The 19,177-nt window shown below is 39.0% G+C and overlaps 1 long non-coding RNA gene across 1 annotated transcript in view; it reads left to right on the forward strand.

The window, feature by feature from the left end:
- Window positions 1-18,520, forward strand: part of LOC143412978 (uncharacterized) — a 43,665-nt gene extending 25,145 nt beyond the window's left edge. The window contains exons 2-3 of the long non-coding RNA XR_013093517.1: window positions 2,329-2,439; window positions 18,092-18,520. This is a non-coding gene — a long non-coding RNA (uncharacterized LOC143412978). The remainder of the gene's footprint in view (window positions 1-2,328; window positions 2,440-18,091) is intronic.
- Window positions 18,521-19,177: the final 657 nt, after the last annotated feature.

Here is a 19,177-nt window from a genome sequence, read left to right on the forward strand (position 1 = left end):
TATCTACAGTTAAGCTACGCTAGCTTGCGGAGACTGCTGTTTATATTTGCAATAAATAAAATATATATATTGAATTGAATTGAATGATAGGGTAGAGTGCTAACTTACTGGATATCTTGGTTATCAAACAGCATGCATGGACAGAGGCCGATAACAGCTAAGTAATGCTAAGCAACTGAATACTAATACAACAAGTGAATCACTCGAAACTGCCAAAACTGCCAAACATCTTGTGTATGTGTAATGTTAGTACAAGGCACCACAGCAGCCATATTAATGGTCAGATAATTACATCAAGGCAAAGCTGTGTTGAAGTGAAGCCTAGGAAACAGTTAGCAGCTACAGCTGCCTTTGTCAAAATCCACCTGTCAGTCAAAGAGGCCACCGCCATTAGTACTGCAGTCTCTGAGCTTTACGAGTATCCAAATAATTGAGTTGCATGTGTTGAAAATAAAAAAAACTTGTTTGGTACTTTTTTGTGGCAGTCTAAAAAGGTAGCCTAAGGGGAGTGACTCACTGCCACAATCTAAAGTGGACATCAGAGGAAATGCAATATGTGACACTTCCATGTTACACGATGGATTGAGGTTGCTGTTGAGAATAAATGTGGTGCAGCTCACAATAGTTTCTGTGGTTTTTGTCTTCCTCAATATGTACCCACTGGGCTCTCTTTATAAACCTAACCGCACCTCCCTGCTCTCTCTGACAGCTGGTTCTTCCATTTGCTTTCCACTGTGGCTATTTTAACGAGCATGTACACATTTCATAGAAACAGTACTTCTTAGATTCTACAGCATAGCCGTTGGTGTCTTTATGTTCTCATTTTGAACTGTTAGCCCATTAGACTTTTATACAGGAAATATCCCAGCAATCATTTATTTGCTGTCTCAAAGGTCTGAGGGAATGTTTCCAAACATTTAAAATATTATTATTTTGAATCCATATCTCTTTTCTTGGAAAACTGGGATTTCTTCCTATTAATAAAGTTGAATCTTAAACACACAATCTTAAAAACAATATAATTGTCCCAATGTTATTGTTTTTGCAGATTGCTTCTAACAGGATAACATTTCCTCCTAAAAGCAAAGGTTGAGGGAAATGTTACACAAAAGAAATGTTTGCACAGCAGACCTGGGGATATACCTTTGTACAATGTCAGGAAGAGGACATTATGTGCCCTGCAGCCAGTCTAGTGGAGTGTTTCAGTGGTTTGAGATAATGTTATTGCTGGATGGGGGCAGGAACTTTAAAGCCATCCTGGGTACTTTGACCTCCACCTGGACTTGGACAGAGCACTTCTTGGATTAAATGGTTCATCCAAAATAAATTTTTCTTTGACGTTAGCTTGGTTATGGTTAAATCTCAATTACCACTGAGGCATAAAAATAAACAGAAAAAATCCTCTGTATGTAAAAACTTGATCCAACACAGATGCTTTTCTCTTAGGAAAATGTCATCTATGGACAATGGTTGTTATTCCTACTTTTCCATTACACTTTAACACAAAGAAATACTTCTGCAGTTTCAGTGATGAAAGAGTCTCTGATTTAAAGTCCTCCTGGCTACTTTTAAGCTTTAAGATCATTTAAAATTAAATGTTTCTTCGTGACCATAAATACTAATCTGCTTTAAAACTCAGTACAGGTACAGAGACTGATATCTAATATCTCTATGCAAGTTGGGCATTTAAAGATAAAATAAACAATTTTCAGTAACTAAAAGAAAGATTTCAAATGAAGTCACACAAATTTTGGCATCCACCTTTCTTTGATTTACCCACGAAGCTGGATGTTAATCAGTCTAACTCTAATTTGGCCGCCGATGACCTGGATTGACGATTGAGACAGCCTCAAGTGGACAATACAGCATCTACAGTTTTTTCCACCATCACACTGACATTCTTTAGCTCTCAATTTTGTCGCCACTTGGTGCACGTATACACCAAGTCAAGGATCAGAAAAGGAGATTAAGGACTTTTTGAGTTCTCTATCACTATCTGTGCTTAACCTCACCCTTGACTATCAAAACATGCAGTTTTTCTGCAAAAAATGAATCACATTAAAACATTTACATTTTCTTCCACAAAATACCTTTTGATTTGAAGTTTGAATCATGACTAAGACTGTTGCTAGGTAGAAGCATGTTCTATTTAGTGTGATTTTCTGTAGTCAAGCAGCAGCATTTGCCATTTTTGAATATTCCAGAGTGAGAGGCCCAAGGGCTGACATCTCTTTTTTTCATCATATGATTAAGCTCCCAGTGCTGTGTTTGGATGTCCCCTCTCTCTCTATTTTTTCACAAACTGCATATTTGTGTGTTTACTTCCAGAGGGCTCAAAGCGAGGAAACCCTTCCAGATAGATCTGCAAGGGTGTAACCAAAACTCAGGGGATAGCCGACAAGTGAGAACACGTCCTGTCAGAGAAAAGCAAGCTACCAGGTGATGTCCTCATGGATAAACACGTGACTCACATCCATGTACTGTAAAACTATACATGTCGATGTAATGAGCAACAGTGTAAATAAAGGAGCAATAAATTCTCTGTTTCCACGCAGATGTTTGCACTTGTTCTTCTGGAGTGTAAAGATGTTTGTATAACACTAAAGAGTAGATGAAATGCGCTTTAATTCAAATGCCATCACACTGTTTCTGGACCAGCTCTAATCCACTTTGTTGGTGTGATTGTTCAGCTAAGGTTCAGCTGAGATTTGTTGCTGTGATTGAATAAAGTGAAAGAAGATAAGCTGCCTTTTATATGGTGACAACAGTACTATTGTACCAGCTGGCCTGATGCAGTCCAATGACAACATCTACGTGTGTGATGTTATTCAGGACAGAGGCATACCAGGTGTTTTCTTTATAGCTCTGAGTGTAGCCTCATCCCAGGTGCTGTTCAAAGGCCTGCCACGAGCTGAATAGACAGCATAATGTGACAGTACAGGACTTTTCCCTGAGCTGAATTAAGTCCACATATACTAGAACAAATCAAAGCTAATAACAACCAAATCTGAAAGACTTCAGTGCAAATATTGTTTGTTTTTAATTTATATAAAACTGGTCCAATCCTGGGACTGGACATAAACTACTACAGTTTCACCAAAGCTGCTTTCATAGGTGTCCTTTGCCATGCTGCTGCATTCTGTTTTCCTCCACTTTTCCTTGAAAGACAGTGTATCTCAATTCACTTCATTTTCATTCAGTGTATTGATTGAATGATCAGTTGAATTGTGATTAAAATTAAATATATAAAATCAAATCAAATAAAAAGACATGTTTCTTTTTTAATAAACTTTGATGAAGTCACTTTAGCTCCTTGAATTGACTGTAGTTTTGACTTCGTGCCATATAAATTAACTTGATTTTGACTATTTTTTCAGTTTGTGATCTTAACCGAGATTATTGTGACCGAATAAATGGATGTTCATCTGTTTTGATAGCTTTTGAATATCAAGCGTTGGCTGCTTGGTTAGAATTGGCATACACTCTGGGTCAAGGCTTTTGTGTTAACACCACAGGTAACAAAGTTAACATGTTGCCTCAGTAGAATTTTAATGTCGTGTGTGGAGTTATGAGCGAGTGTTACAAAATAGGGTTATAGTGATGGGTTACCTCAGACTGTAACCACGATAACCAACTCATGATTCAGTAGTTGTTATCATATAAAGTTTAATGGCAAACTTGATAGGGTACCAAGGTTCTTTAGATCCATGGCTCACTTACAAGATCAAGAGTTTCATAGTCAAACACATGTTCAGAGCACTACAGTCCATATATTGTTCCTCCTCAACCATATATATTTGGACACTGACACAAGCTTTTTTTTTTTTTTACCCGTTTACTGAAACATATTTTGATTACAGTTATATAAAAAAGTAATGTGTAGACTCACCTTTTGTGGGTATCCACATTCAAATTGGATAAAGGATTTGGGAGTTTCAGGTCCTTAACATGTGCAGTCCTTTTTTTGAAAGATAAGATAAGATAAGATAAGATAAGATAACCTTTATTAGTCCCACACGTGGGAAATTTGTTTTGAAAGAGAAAGAGACTGAAAGTAATTGGACAAATGATTCAAGGGGGTATTTCATGGGTAGGTATGGGCAATTCCTTTGTTATGCCATTATCAATTAAGCAGATAAAAGGCCTGGAGTTGATGTGAGGTGTGGTGCTTTCATTTGGAAGATTTACGGTCAAAGGAGCTCTCAATCCAGGTGAAACAGGCCACCCTTAAGCTGCGAAAACAGAAAAACATAAAATAAATTGCTGCAATATTAAGAGTGGCAAAATCTACAGTTTGGTACATCCTGAGAAAGAAAGCGAGAAAGCACCGGTGAACTCGGCAACGCAAAAAGACCTGGAGGCGTGGAACAGCTCATGATCCACATCATACCACATCATATGGAAAACACGGCGGAGGCAGTGTGATGGATTGCGTATGCATGCCAGGTAGCACTGCAGTAAAGGCCTGGCACAGCATTCAAAAGGAACAAACCCAGCTTCTGGTGACGTTCAAGACTTCAGGCTGTCATTGCAAGCAAAGGGTTTCCAACCAAGTAATAGAAATGAACATTTTTTTCACTTATTTAATTTTTTTTGAGCCCCTGAAATGAATGGATTGTGTGTGTGTGTTTAAAATGCTTTAGTTCCTCACATTTTTATGCAATCTTTTTGTTAGCGAACAAAATTAAAGCTGAAAGTCTGCACTTCAACTTCATTTAAAATTCAATGTGGTAATGTACCTTTGTACAATGTCAGGAAGAGGACATTATGTGCGCTACAATCAGTCCAGTAGGGTGTTTCAGTGGTTTGAGATAATGTTATTGCTGGATGGGGGCAGGAACACCCATCCCGGGTGCTTTGACCTCCACCTGGACTTGGACAGAGCACTTCTTTGATTAAATGGTTCATCCAAAATACATTTTTCTTTGACGTTAGCTTGGTTATGGTTAAATCTCAATTACCACTGAGGCATAAAAATGAACAAAAAAATCCTCTGTATGTATGTCACCTATAGACAGGGACTTTTATTCCTACTTTTCCATTACACTTTAACACAAAGAAAAATGCTTTAGTTCCTCACATTTTTATGCAACCTTTTTGTTCAGTGAACAAAATTAAAGTTGAAAGTCTGTATTTCAACTGCATCTGAGCTGTTTCATTTAAAATTCATTGTGGTGATGTACAGAACCAATGGGCTCTGTCCAAATATTTATGCACCTAACTGTATGTAATGCATTCCCAGCAGCATACAGCCTCACCTGGCAGTTTTGGGTGGCAAATAGAATTTCCCTTGATTCCCTGAGATACTTCTGTGTGAGCTTGAAGGAAGACTTGATAAGGGTACTGTGGTGAACATGAAAGAAGAGCCACACAACGGGAATTTCTAAAAGTATTTTCTTTTCTGTGAATTCCCATTTCAAAGTTTCTTTGTAGTTCTATCCTCAATGCTTTTCCCATAGATCACATAACACATTCACTACAAAAGGTGGGAAAAGTTCTGTGATTTCTTAAAACGAAGTTCAAAAGTATTTGTTTTTTATAACAAAACCAAAGATTGCGCTTCATCTTTTCCGACTTATTTGGTTTCAAGTTAGCATGATATAATTTGAAAACACCCGTATTTATGTTCAGTTTGTTATGAGCTATCATGTCACCGTCACCTGATTAGATAAACTGCCATATTTATAGAAGCATATTTTCCATCTGCATGCCATGTTTGACTGCACAGTTATTTTGATAAGAAGATTTGTTCCTTCTTGTCTCCTGTATGGTATTATAATTATGTTGTAATCCAGCAAAACAAACAAAAATACGTAAGTAAGATATGAGCAGATACTGTAGTTACAGGTCAGCTGCGTTCTGTTAACAGTTTGCAGACATTATCCTGTCAGAATTTGTGCGCTGCAAAAAGCAGGGATTTCGTGAACTGAGTATTAAATACAGGAATGCTTGCTTATGTCAAACTTGCTAAAAAGTTTCTTATTGCTGTTTTGTTTACATTATTAGTCTCATTTTTATTTGAAGAATTTCAGTCAAGATGTATTTTTCAGCATAGCACCGAAGCAGTGGCAGTGAAGTGTTACAACCAGTAAGTACCAATGATCTTCGGCCTCTGACAGTAGACTCATCTCTGTGCTTGTCCTGTTAGACCTCAGTGCAGCATTTAATATCGCTGACTGCACTCTCGCCACAGAGATTAAAACACAGTGGATATTAAAGGAAATGTGGTACAGTGGTTTGGATCATATCTATCAGATAGACTCCAATTTCTTCGCTTGCAAAGTTAGTTGTGGAATTCTACAGGGTTCTGTGCCAGGACCAACATATTTTTAGCTTTAATTACCTTGGCAGCCAGTAACACCACGAGGACTCTTGGAGTTATTTTTGACCAGGGTATGTCCCTCAATGTGCATATTAAACAAATATGTAGGTCGGCTTTCTTTCATCTGTGTAATATCTCTAAAAGCATAATTTTTCAGAGTGATGCTGAAGTGTCAGTTCATGCATTTATTACTTCTAGGCTTGACTATTGTAATCCATTATTATGAGATCACTCTAACATCTACACAAAAAGCCTTCAGTTGATCCATAATACTGCAGTGGGAGTACTAAGTGGAACTGGAATGAGAGAACATATTTCTTGCATATTAGCGTCTCCTCATTGACTCCCTTTTACAGCCACAATTGAATTTAAAATCCTTCTCCTCACATACAAAGTCTTGGATAATCAGGCTCCATCATATCTTAAATACCTCATACCACCTTATTATCCTAATAGAGTTTCTGAAAATAAAATGGATGGGAGAGCCTTCAGCTATCAAGCCCCTCTTCTATGGAACCAGCTCCCTGTTTGGATTCAGGAGACCAACACGCGCTCAACTTTTAAGATTAGGCTTACAACTTTCCTTTTGATAAAGCTTTCCTTAGGACTGGATCAGGTTAGCCTGAACCGGATTTCTGGGGTTTTGTCTCCAATACACTAAAATCTTAATCTTACAATGCAAAGAGCCTGGAGGCAACTGCTGTGAATGGGCACTTGAATTAAATTGACTAGAAATGAAGGTGAATGACTGCTAACCAGGAATATTTGAATGGTTAGTACAGCTGCAAAGAAGCACACTACTGGCTCCAATCTTCCATTACAACGAGCAGGAAGAAGGAATAGTGCTTGTACTTAAGCCTGATATACTGTGCGTGTATATATCATAAAGCATATTAGTGTTAACAAAGGGGACAGACATGCTGCTCTGTCAGTTTAGTGTTGAAGTGGTTCTGTCTGATGTACTGCCCTCAGATCAGCATTGTCATTCCACTGTGGTCTGCTAATATTAGAGCTGCAGTGAAACTCTGACACTGGAAATATATTAATTCTGGATACAACTACTCGATACAGTTATTTCATGTTCTCATTTTATTCTTCCAGTTTCTTCTGTCTTGGCTTTTTCATCACTCTTTTTACACTGTAAATGGAAACAAAGCCCTTGTGATTTTACTTGCTAATATTGAGGTATTCCTTATGATACTGTCATTTTTATCAGCATACTGAGGATTGTAGTTGTGAGACTTGTTTCATTTACTAATTGTGAATGCATTTCAGGTGTGGAACACTGCTGTGGCAAGTGAAAAAGACTGTTTACTGTATCCTTTTCAGGGTCGCGGAGGGCGCTGGAGCCTATCCCAGCTGTCATAGGGCGAGAGGCAGGGTACACCCTTGGACAGGTCGCCAGTCTGTCACAGAGCCAACACACAGGGACAGACAACCATTCGCACTCACTTTCACTTGCACATTCATACCTAGTGGCAATTTGGATTATCCAATTAACCTATCCCCACAAGTTGCATGTCTTTGGGGAGTGGGAGGAAGCCGGAGTACCCGGAGAGAACCCACGCAAACACGGGGAGAACATGCAAACTCCACACAGAAAGACCCCGGCCTGATGGTGGAATTTAACTCAGGACCTTCTTGCTGTGCGGCAACAGTGCTAACCACCGTGCCACCGTGCTGCCCCATTTTGAGATCATTATTTATTAAAATATTAAAACAGTTTACAGTGACTGTGTGGCCAAGAACAATGTCAATGTTTAGCCAATAACAGGCTGCTGTGATTTATTGACTCCCGGTCAGTTCTTATGTCCAGAGTTGTAGTACATTTGTTATTAAAACCAGTGTTACTGTGACTGTGTGGTGTATGGGACACACCAAGAACAATATGTCTAAAAAAACAAAACAAAACAAAAAACTAGGCCCCTTATTGTGATATTTTTGGAGTCTATTTATTATAATGTTTGCTAAACTAATGTTGTATAAAGTGCTTTAACTTTGAAATAAGGTAGAGCTCCCATACTGTAATGTGAAGTTGATTTCACTCACCGTCTTTAAATACTGCACACAACTATAGAAAACGCCATCATTTTTCACGTTGAGGAGGAGCAATACACATACAAGTATATATGTTTTAATTTAAAAACACACAATTTGGCATTTAAGCAGACTAAAATTCAAAATCGAATTCTCTCAAACTTACACAGAAATTCCTACAGAAATTCATCACTGGTTTGGCAACCTGTCCAGGGTGTACCCTGCTTATTGATTTATCCTAACTGGGAGAGGCTGCAGCTGTAATCCTGAACAGGAGTTTAGTATATGGATGGATGGACAAACAGACTCGGACCATCTTCAGAATGCCTTTGATGGTTGTTTGAAATGTGATTGCACTCAAAATCCCCCAAATCCTTCTTAATCAAGACATCCAAAGCTATCTGGTCCTCTGTAATACAGCAAGTGCCCCCTAAACCTTAATAACTGGTTGTGCCACACTTGGCAGCAAGAACTGCAATCACATGTCTGTTATAACTGGCAATGATCGTTCTCCTGCTGCATAACCCAATTCTTCTTCAGGATTTTCTGGTGGAGAGAAGAATTCATGGTTGGATCAATTATAACAAGTCATCCAGGTCCTAAAGTGACTGTTGACATAATGATCTTTTTATGAAATGCTGTTAGTTTTCGCACCAGATATAATGGAACTCAAATCCTCCAAAAAGATGAACTTTTATCTCTTTGGTCCACAGAATATTTTCTCAAAAATCTTAGGGATGATCAAAATATTTTTTTGGCAAATGTGAGACGAGTCTTTTGTGTTATTTTTTTTGTCAGCATTGCTTTTCATTCAGAAGTTTTTCTGGGTTAGGTTTAGGTGGAAACTACTTTTTCCACATATAGGGCTAGGTAGATTTGAAGATGTTTCCCTTTAATGAACAAAATAATCATTTGAAAATGAATTTTGTGTCTTCTTGGATTATTTTTGACCAGTATTATTGGTTTTATCTGAAACGTTTAAGTGTGAAAAATATGCACTAATAAACGAATAAATCAGGAAGGGGAAAATTTTTTACAACACTGTCCAAAGTCTGTTTTAGGAGGCTGAGGAGTGACATAAATTCCAGGTCTGTCAACCAGGAGACTCTGGTTCATACTACATTGGGACCACTGTGTTTTACACTTTTTCACTTCCATTTTCACTGGTTGGGTTTATGGACAAAAAACTGCAGCAACCCAGAATATTACAATGAGTGAATGACAGACCCACTTCACAAAACCATAACCCAGTGAAGACAACATGCTGCATACATGCTGCTACACATGTGACAATTAAAGAACCTTGAACCTTGACAAAATGCCACTAATTGATGTCCCATGTATGAGAACAGGCTGCACATGAAAGGATGACATCATATTGCACTGAACATAATACTTGCTGCCACTAGAATATGGCTATGGAGGACAACATGGAGGATGACAGTATGTTGACAGATGACAAACCAAAATATATTTCTGCTTCACGACAGTGCACGTTTGGTGGATTTTCACTTCTCATTTTTCTGCAGTAGAAACCAGCATAGCTACATAGTTACTGATGCCTCCATTGTTAATACATGCAAATTAGCTAGACACAAATCAAGGACACTTGCAAATGTCAGTGAGGGCAGCCTGTCCTAAGGATCTGATTTGGGTGCAGATGGAACAAAGCCTTCAACCGGAGATATACTTTTTAACCACTGTTTGCATAAACATTCATCTGTGTCATAAATATAGCTAACCTCCATACCACTTGTGTTTTTGTATTCCAGTAGAGACGTTTCTGAGTTAGGCACCACATTTGGACCTAATCTGAGATATCAGACCCATATGTGCTCAATTTTAATTCATAGTTCTGAATCACCAGCTACCACAGGAGTCTGATGACTGAACACTGCACATAATTCAGACACTATTCCCACTCCTTTTTCCATCCTGTAGTGTTGTGCATGGACCTAATCTTTTAGGATTTGCTTCCATGTAATTTTGGAGGTTTTTGTGTCAATTCCTAAAATAGTACTGAGCTCTTGCCAGATATTTTTTTAGAACTATATTTATAACTTGGCAAACTTTTTGCTATCCTGTCTGGTATTGTGCCTATGGACTCCATCACATTGCATTAATTTATAAAGTCACAGATTGACTCTGGGAACAGTAGTGTTGTGGAGGTTGGCATTGCCTGGATTTGCATGTGTTGAGTGTAAAGGGTGGTCTGTCTTTATGTGCTAATCCTCAGATAGAGTGGGGATCTGTCCATGATTTATCTCACCCTTTAGCAGGTGGGATAGGCACCAGGCCGTAGGCAACCATGAATTGGACAAGTGTAAGAAAATGGATCAACGGGTAGCTAACACTTTAAAAGGATACGGGATAAGAGAGGCAGCCATCTCAAACACAGAATTAAAAGCAAGCATACCTCTGATGTTAATGTTGTTACTGAAAGGCTATTTTAAATGAAGGTTGGTAGGTAGAGATTAAAATGGCTTTAAACAAGGGGATTAAAAACTAACACTGACATTAAAATATAAAAAAAACTGTAAGAATTGCACATATACACAATGCATATATACTCACCTGAAGTATTGATAGGTATTTTTGATCTAAGTTGGAAGAATTTAATGTGTGTATTCCTTAGTTCAATGGGATGCCAATCGTTTTTCTGCTGTAATGACTGGTTTTAGATTGTAAGACCTTCTTGGGTTTCTCCAAACATGCTTTTTATTAATCCCGGAGAGAAAAATCTTGCCAGATTCCACTTAGCTCACTCCCATGTCTGCAAACAATTAAACTATCAAACAGAACCATTCCAAGAGGAAGTTAGCCTATTATTCTGAATTACAGTTTAAGAGATTGTATTTCCTTGTCTTGTTTCCTTGACACAGTGTCTCATGTGTCCCTGATCAGCACATCACTTGTGGTTAATCAAGCTCACATTCTACTTTGACGTGCTCTTCCTTTTCTAATGGGTAACGTGGAGCTTTCAAAATATTCTGTCTGGCCACTTTCCAGAGAGCCAAATGAGTCTACTGTGCAGTTCAAAATGTTGTCAATAAAATCATTTTTAGAGAGTTTTATGTCTTATGTTGAGCTGCAAAATCTTTTGAAATCTGGGTTATAAGATCATATACAGTTTTGATCAAACTGCTTGCTGGGAAACGTTTTTGTTCTTGCACTGTATAACCAGAAATGTTTACCAGAAAGCAGCAGGATATCCCCAAAGCATCAGGAAGGACATCCGCAAAACTAATCAACCCTAAACCGCAGAGACCCCTAAGTGGCTGGATTCACGTATCCTTATGGGTTCACCTCAGTCAGATCCTGTATCTAGCAGGGGTAAAGTCCACTAATCAGGCTTTAAGTCATCTTTATTGACCATGAATTAATTCCAAGGCCCCCCACACATAACTTTACCGAGATGGGTGTTTAATGGCCATCTTTTTATGTACTTTTTAAGGTCAAAATTTCAGTTTGCCCAATGCTGACACACTCAAATAACCACTGGATGTTAATCCATAGACCTCCATATTTAAAATGTCTCATCTGAGCATTCAATAATAAATAAGTTTTGGTCTCTGCACTTAATTCCCTATAAAGAGTAGTTTTCTTGTAAATGTATTTTGGGGAAATATTTTATTAAAGTCTAAGATTAATATTTTTGGGGGTGTGGCCTCTTTGACTGTCAGGTAGATGATTACATTTGTAGCTGCTACCTGTCAGCTTCACTTCAGCTAGAGTTCCTGAACTGGACCTCTGGACTAGCTATGGAGTTAATTGTACTCAAAAACCAGTCAAGAAGTCTGAGCTCCAGTTTTGGTGAGTGAAATACTAGGATTTTATTTGGATGTTACTAAGCACAAATTAGCAGATATTTGTGTCTTTGCGAAACACCCATACAGTCTACTGATGTAGCTTGAAAACTAAGCTAGCTAGCATTACCCGGCTAGCTTTGCTTATGGGGCCAGAAGTGTAGCACACCACATATAGCAGAGTGTGGTGTGCTAAGGCAAGACATGGTCATAGTAATGGTCAAGTTAAGGCTACAAAATGCAAAACAGTAAATTAATCTGCTTTAAATTTCCACAGGAATCCATCAATTACTTGATAAATGTCTGTACAAAGTTCATCTCTAATCCAACCAAGCTTTCCCGAGTTTTTCTGATGACCAATGTTTTAAAGATCTGCTTTAAAATGCCTTAAATATGATTAGGTCAGAAGAGGAAAGCCAACATGACAGATGTGTTTCTGTCTCATTAATCATTAAAGTACCCCAGTGTGTTAGCTATGTCTACTTCTACATTAACACACTGTGTCAACAACAATGCCACAATCTGTTCCTGAAATAGACATTTTCCCGGAATCAATTCACTCAGTATCTCAGATTGGGGAATGGAGTGGTGGGAGGGAGGATGCCAGGGAGGGAGAGATGGGATCAGAGCTGGATTAGAGTGAAGCTGTAATTTACTGACTGAGAGCTGGGAAAGAGCTTCACATTATCACCACCTTTTTTTTTCTTTGGTGATTTGAATTCTTAGAAGTGTTTTGCTTTAATGTTGAGCTATAGCATGATGGTACATGCTATAGCTTGGCAATCTTGTTCAGCTCAGTGTCTAATATTAGTGTCAGGAAAAAAACAGACCATATGGCACAATCTTGAAGATATTTCACATTTTCATCTTGAATTCAACCTTGCTCTATAAGTCATGTTTTGTTACTGGGCGTTACGTGACTCGAAAATCCTTTTTTTCCCTCAAGGCTTACAGTTTGTTAAGTCTTCAGTTAAGCATTTGTAGCAAATACCATTAATGATTTGTTTTGACATAGGCTAGAAGCTGCAGGTTGCAGAAAGAAGTAATATTTAGAGTCACATGGAAGCCAGTTTACTGGGAGTCTGGGAGTTTAAGGAGATTATGATTATATTTAAACTTGTAACAGCCATCCGGCCTATTTGTGGCCACAGGAAGTACAGTCCTGTTGCTGCTATCTCGATGCAGATGCGAGCAGCTGTGCATCTTTCCTGCCGGAGATAGAGTGAAAGCAACTGGCAGCTTAAAGCTCTGGAGTTCAATCCTGATAAACAAACAAGTAAGCAAAAGGGGGCAAATCACAGTTAAGCCCAGTAAAGACGGATGCGTTTGGAATAACCCCAGGCGGCAAGTGAACCAAAGAGATCCTGACCCAACACTAGGGTCTCTGGGTTTACCAAAGTCCAAGGTCTTGGCTTATATGGGTATCCACCCAGATGCTCCAAATGTTGCTGCTGCTATTCTGGCCAGGATTTGAAAGTAGGAAAGAAACTTCACCTCAAAAATAATCAAATATTTGCAGTGAAGTATTTTATTGTTCTTCCATTTTTTTTGTTCCATCCCATTTGATCCAGCTCTTACTTGACTCCGCTTCCAGCATGTTGTAGGGTTTAAGGAAAACCTCAGTAATGCAGTGCCTTTGTCTGGTCTTATGCTGCCTTGTCCTTCTTTTGAAATCTTTTTTTTATTCTTAAGGCTCCCCCCCTCCTCACAGAGAAATCCACAGGGGTTTTTAACCATCCCACCTGCAGAGAGAATAATATCCTAAATCCATATTAGTGCTCTTTCCCAAAAGCTTTGGTCAACAGATGGTTTACCCAAATCCCCTGGACCTCCCATCCAAAGCCCCCCAGCCCCATTTGACTCTGAGCTTGGACATGTGTTGACAGGGTCCCTATTATATTAAAATAATGACTCCGGGAGTCCCTGTCATATGCAATTTATGGCTTTATTTGTTTCTAAAGCCCTTTACAGTACATATCTAAAATAAGTTCTCCATACTTCATGTAAATAATAATTATACATAAACACACAATCGGAATGCAGCAGTCTGAAAAAACAAAACTGAGGAAGTGTGACTATTCATGATGCCATAAAAAGAAGCCTTTTCATCAGGTATGCTGCTGAATTTCCTGCAATCAACATGTTTTGATTCACACTTCACTGCTGATTTTTCTCAGCTGGCTATGAGATAAGCAGTGAGGATTGCTGTGCCAGAACCAATTAGGGCTAACCCGGCGCTGTTCAGGAAGTGTCCCTGCTGCTGGCTTTTGCCGTGCTCGGTCATTAAGCCCAACAGGAGTGGCTGGTTAATTGTAATCCTTCTGTGCTGGAACAACAGCCACACTGCCGTGAACCCAGTTGAGTCCCCCCTCCCATCAGAAAACAAGTTAGTTCAAGCTGCTTGTCATGTGTCAAATGGCTTTGCCGCTTGTTGTCCCAGGAAACAGCGGCGACCAATCAGGAGTCATCTCTAAGAAAGAATGACTGATAATATTAATCCTACATAAAAGAGAAATTTCAGAAATGTCAGCTGATTTTTTTTTTGTCCATTTTGCCAACATTTGCAGGGGTTTCCCTCTAACAGCGATTAATGGTTAAATATCATACAGGAAATAAGACAAATTCTCTAAAAAAAACTTATCAAAATATAAAGTTACTACAGGGAAAAGGAGAGAAATCAGAGAAGTCAGTGAACCAATGAAATTGAATTTTGTTTTAATTACATCATACAATCCCAACAACAGTCACCTCAAGGTGCGTTACTGTATTTTAAAAGGTAAAAACCCTACAATAATACATCGATAAGGAACTTTTCAAAGACCCATCTGAGACGCATGGTAAAGAGGAGCGGCATCCATAGTCTAAACACTACACAACAAATAAAGAAAAGATGGGAGAGATGGCAGATACCAGTTATCCAGTTCAGTGGAGAAGCACAAAAGCATGGACAATGTTTTTGTGGGAAAACATTGCTCAGTTCTCTATTACCCCTCACATGAAAGCATGCCATGATAATGGTAAACCTTTATGCTGGAGGAGCATAGCTCTCAATCTGCCATCTTACTCTCTGGGTATGTGAACACTTTCAGAATAAATAATATATAATGGATCCTTTATTTCTCCAGCTAAAAGTCTCACTGAAATAAAAAAAACAAACCCTGCTTTTCAAGAGTGGTCTGGGCATGAAGGCAACATTACTGGAGAGAGCTTCATCAGGCTCTGCCTATGGTCCTCAACACAAGCATACCAATACAAGGCCTTTTTTTGGATGAATAGAAAAGTAGAAAAAGTAGAAAAAGGTTGTCACTGAAAGATGGCTAACTAACTAAACAGATGTGCCAAAGGACACCTGGGGGGAGAGGCTGATTTCTCTTTAAATATGACCTTAAACTCAAACCCACAACTTTCTCAAGGTTAGAGGTAGGATTAGTGTTGAGTTTTGTGCTAAATAAGCACATATAGGAAAATGTGAAGATGTTACATTTTAAATTAAGTCATGCATTTATTTTATCAGCACAGATTTATTGTCAGATGTTTTTCTTCCTTTTTCTTCCTTCTCAAAGTGTTGAGAAAAAATGAGTATTCCAGATCTGAATGAGTTAAAATAAGTGATTGAAGGTGATCTACTAATTAATTATTTAGTTGTTTTTTTTCTTTACGTGTGTCATCATCTCCTTATTGTGAACTCCTTGTTTCTAAAATATCCAAATATGCACGGCCAAATTAGTACAGATTAACTTTACCTAGTATATTTTCAAAATAAGAAAAGTTGCTTGTACCTTCTCTTATTTTTTTTCTCTCGTGCTTTGCACACCTGTGAACTGTAATACTGACATTTTTTTTCTTTAAAAGATTATGCAACACTGCCTTCAAGATGGCCATCTTTTCTCCTGCAGTGCTTACCTACAGTATCGAGTGCAGCTGAAAGGAATGTCGTCTTGGTTTACGGTCTTTCTGCCTTTCTGTGAGGTCCCATTTGTGCATCGTAGGGAGGAATGTGAAGAATGTCAAGTCTGCAGTACAGAAACCTTACAGGGAACACATGACTGAGAATGACTGACGCTCTGACTGAAATCAGTATAAAATATTGTTGGTGATTCTGAGCCTAGATGGAGGCCGTACATTCGACAGAAATGACTACATTTGGAAAATGACATCATCTCTTGTGTTACTTTCCCAAAGCAGTCCAATCCAGCTGATGTTCCACGGACAGTGACTAAAGTTCCTTGAGTCACTTTTATTTTACTGCCTGCGTTGACTCTCATATTGTCAGATAGTTTAGAAATGTTAGGTATGTAGGATATTTTCACTCTAGCTATACTCATTCACTGCTCCCTATTTAATGAGTTAATTGGTAGAAATCCTCCTCTGAGCAGGCTATGGTTACAGTAAATCACCCAATTTACTTTCAATAAAATCACCCAATCAACTCCAGGAACTCTGTCGTTAGGAGTGTTCATGGCTTCCTCCAACTTTAGTGTCATGGTTGTGAATGTTCTCCTTGCATGTGTCTCTTCTAGTCAAGTCAAGTCAAGTCAAGTCAAGTTTATTTATAGAGCACATTTAAAAACAACCAAGGCTGACCAAAGTGCTGTACAGTAAATACAGATAAAAATACAATAGAACACAATTTCATAAAAACACCTCGCTGATCAAATAAAAAATAAATAAACAAATAAATTAAACCTTTCTAAAAGCCAATGAAAAGAGGTGAGTTTTAAGAGCAGTTTTAAAAGTTTCTAGGCTTTTGGAGAATCTGACGTGAGGAGGTAAACTGTTCCACAGTCAGGGTGCAGCCACAGCAAACGCCCTCTCTCCCTTTGTCTTTAATTTATACCAGGGAACATCTAAAAGCATCAGATCGGCTGATTATTCGGCTATTCATTTTTTAAAAACAAAAGCCTTTTTAGCACCATTTCAAGCACATTTTTCTGAGTGGCTTTGAAGCGTGCCGCATTATGTGCTGTAATTTGTTCCTGGATAACTTGTATACATGTGCACTGCAATAATTGTATAAGAGCAATTGTATATCTACTGTACCACAAAGAGTGTCTGGTTACACTGCTGGTGTATTCTACACTATATCTCTATGAGCATGCACAATGCAGTGTGTATCCTATGTTATGGTGTGTGTGAACTTGATCCGTTTGATCTCTGACCAGAGATGTTAACACGGCATGGGAGTGTGACACTCCTAGTGTACCCGTCAGCATGGAGTGTCAGGTCACGTGGCCTGTGCGTCCAGAACTAGCACGCAATCCTGTGTCAGCTGCTGTCAAGGTGCTGCAGGTGCTTTCTGCACTGGCTTTCCCACACTGAAGGGCACTGGGGGGCATGGACACCTTAGCTGCCTATTCAACCAACACACTGCCTCGGACGGGCAAGTGGGGCTGGGCTCCTCCCCTCTCAATAGCACGGGGCCGCTCCTCTCTCCTTAGTCCAACAATGGCCGCTGCTATCACTGCCCAGCAATACAAACCAGGGCGGGGACCCGCCAAGTGCTCATAAAAGACTCTGTCACTTTGACACAGGCAATCAGAGAGCTTGCCTTTATGGAAACCATGGAAAGAAAAATAGGGCTTTCTCTCAATCTCCCTCTCTTTCCTGCTCACTTTCCAATTCAGAATTCCTCCCTGTCCTTTTGTCTCGGGGCTCACCTGTGCCTGATGTGACATGTTGAGTATATCAGTCCGGTTGTGCATGCTCTCTGGCCTGTGTCTGACCTCTACCACAAAGCAGACGTTCAGGCAGGAAGATTCTGCCCTTATCCAGCTGTTTTCAGTGCATCATCACTTTCCCTTTCACACGCTGTCAAAATCATTTCATTCACAATTTCAGCATTGCTGTGATTGTCCACTGATCTTTGACCCTGTTCTTGGACCTGGTTCTTTAAATATCAACATGAATTTTTCTCTCTGTCTTTCAGACCCTCACATTGTCCCTCTGGATGTCCACAGCGTGTTGAAGTTTCTATCACATATCCACTAGCTCTGCTCCAACATGGGGAATGACTCCGGGAGTCCTGTCCTCCCTGTTATTTTCATTTGGGTGATTGCTGAGCATGTAGATTAATCGCATGAAGCACTGAACACTTCTCCTTCACCCCTTCTTCTTATTCTCTAATCTGCTAATCTGTTAATCTGCCACTTTTACATGCCATTAAATTTTGTCTTCTCTCTGTTATAGTTCTTTTGTTTTAGTCTCCCTATACTCTCCTTTTTTCTCTTCTCTTTTACCTCACCGCACATTCAACCACAGCAGACTGCTGCCCCTCCTTGTGCCTGCTTCTTTTGGAGATTTCTTCTTGTTAAAAGGGAGTTTTTTTTCCACACCACTGCAAATGCTTCTCATAGGTTTGATAAAGTGTCTGAAGACGTTGTGAATTGTCTCTATATAAAAAAATTGTATGTAATCTGTGATCAACACTTTGTTCTTTCTTATTGCTTCAGTAAAATTTTGATAGAAACATTTTGCTAGAAAAATAATGTTTAAAATGTTTTAGTATTTTTTCCCTGCAAGTTATATTTTTGCTCTGCATGCTCACCTCTTTACAGCTTCATTAATGGCTCACTCTCTAGTGTTGACCATAAATAACATGGACGTAGCCACAGTGAGGTCACCCATTGGTTATGAAGCCTTGAGCTGAGCATTTTCACTGTCACCTTCTTGGTGTTTTTTAAGCTGGATGTGACGTGTCAGTGGTTACTGTCAAACTGTGAAACTGAGCAAACCACAAGCCCTAGATGATTCTCCTTCTGAGCCTAACGATTAGCATGTCAAGTTTTTATTATGAACTGAAAGTGGTGAATGAGCCAGTGAAGTCAACAGTGCTTACTGAGGTCACAAAGCAAGGGAGCTGAGAGCCAATTTCAAATAGATGTCTATACAACAGGAAGTGTTTTTTTTTGTAGTCAGAGGAGCCGCCCCCTGCTGACCTTTAGAGAGAATGGAGGTATTCTGGTTTGGCTTCTCTTTTTAAATCAGCAAGCTGCTCCCATCTTTTATACAGTTT

Source organism: Maylandia zebra, linkage group LG16 (genome assembly GCF_041146795.1).
Source record: "Maylandia zebra isolate NMK-2024a linkage group LG16, Mzebra_GT3a, whole genome shotgun sequence".
Taxonomy (NCBI): Eukaryota; Metazoa; Chordata; class Actinopteri; order Cichliformes; family Cichlidae; genus Maylandia; species Maylandia zebra.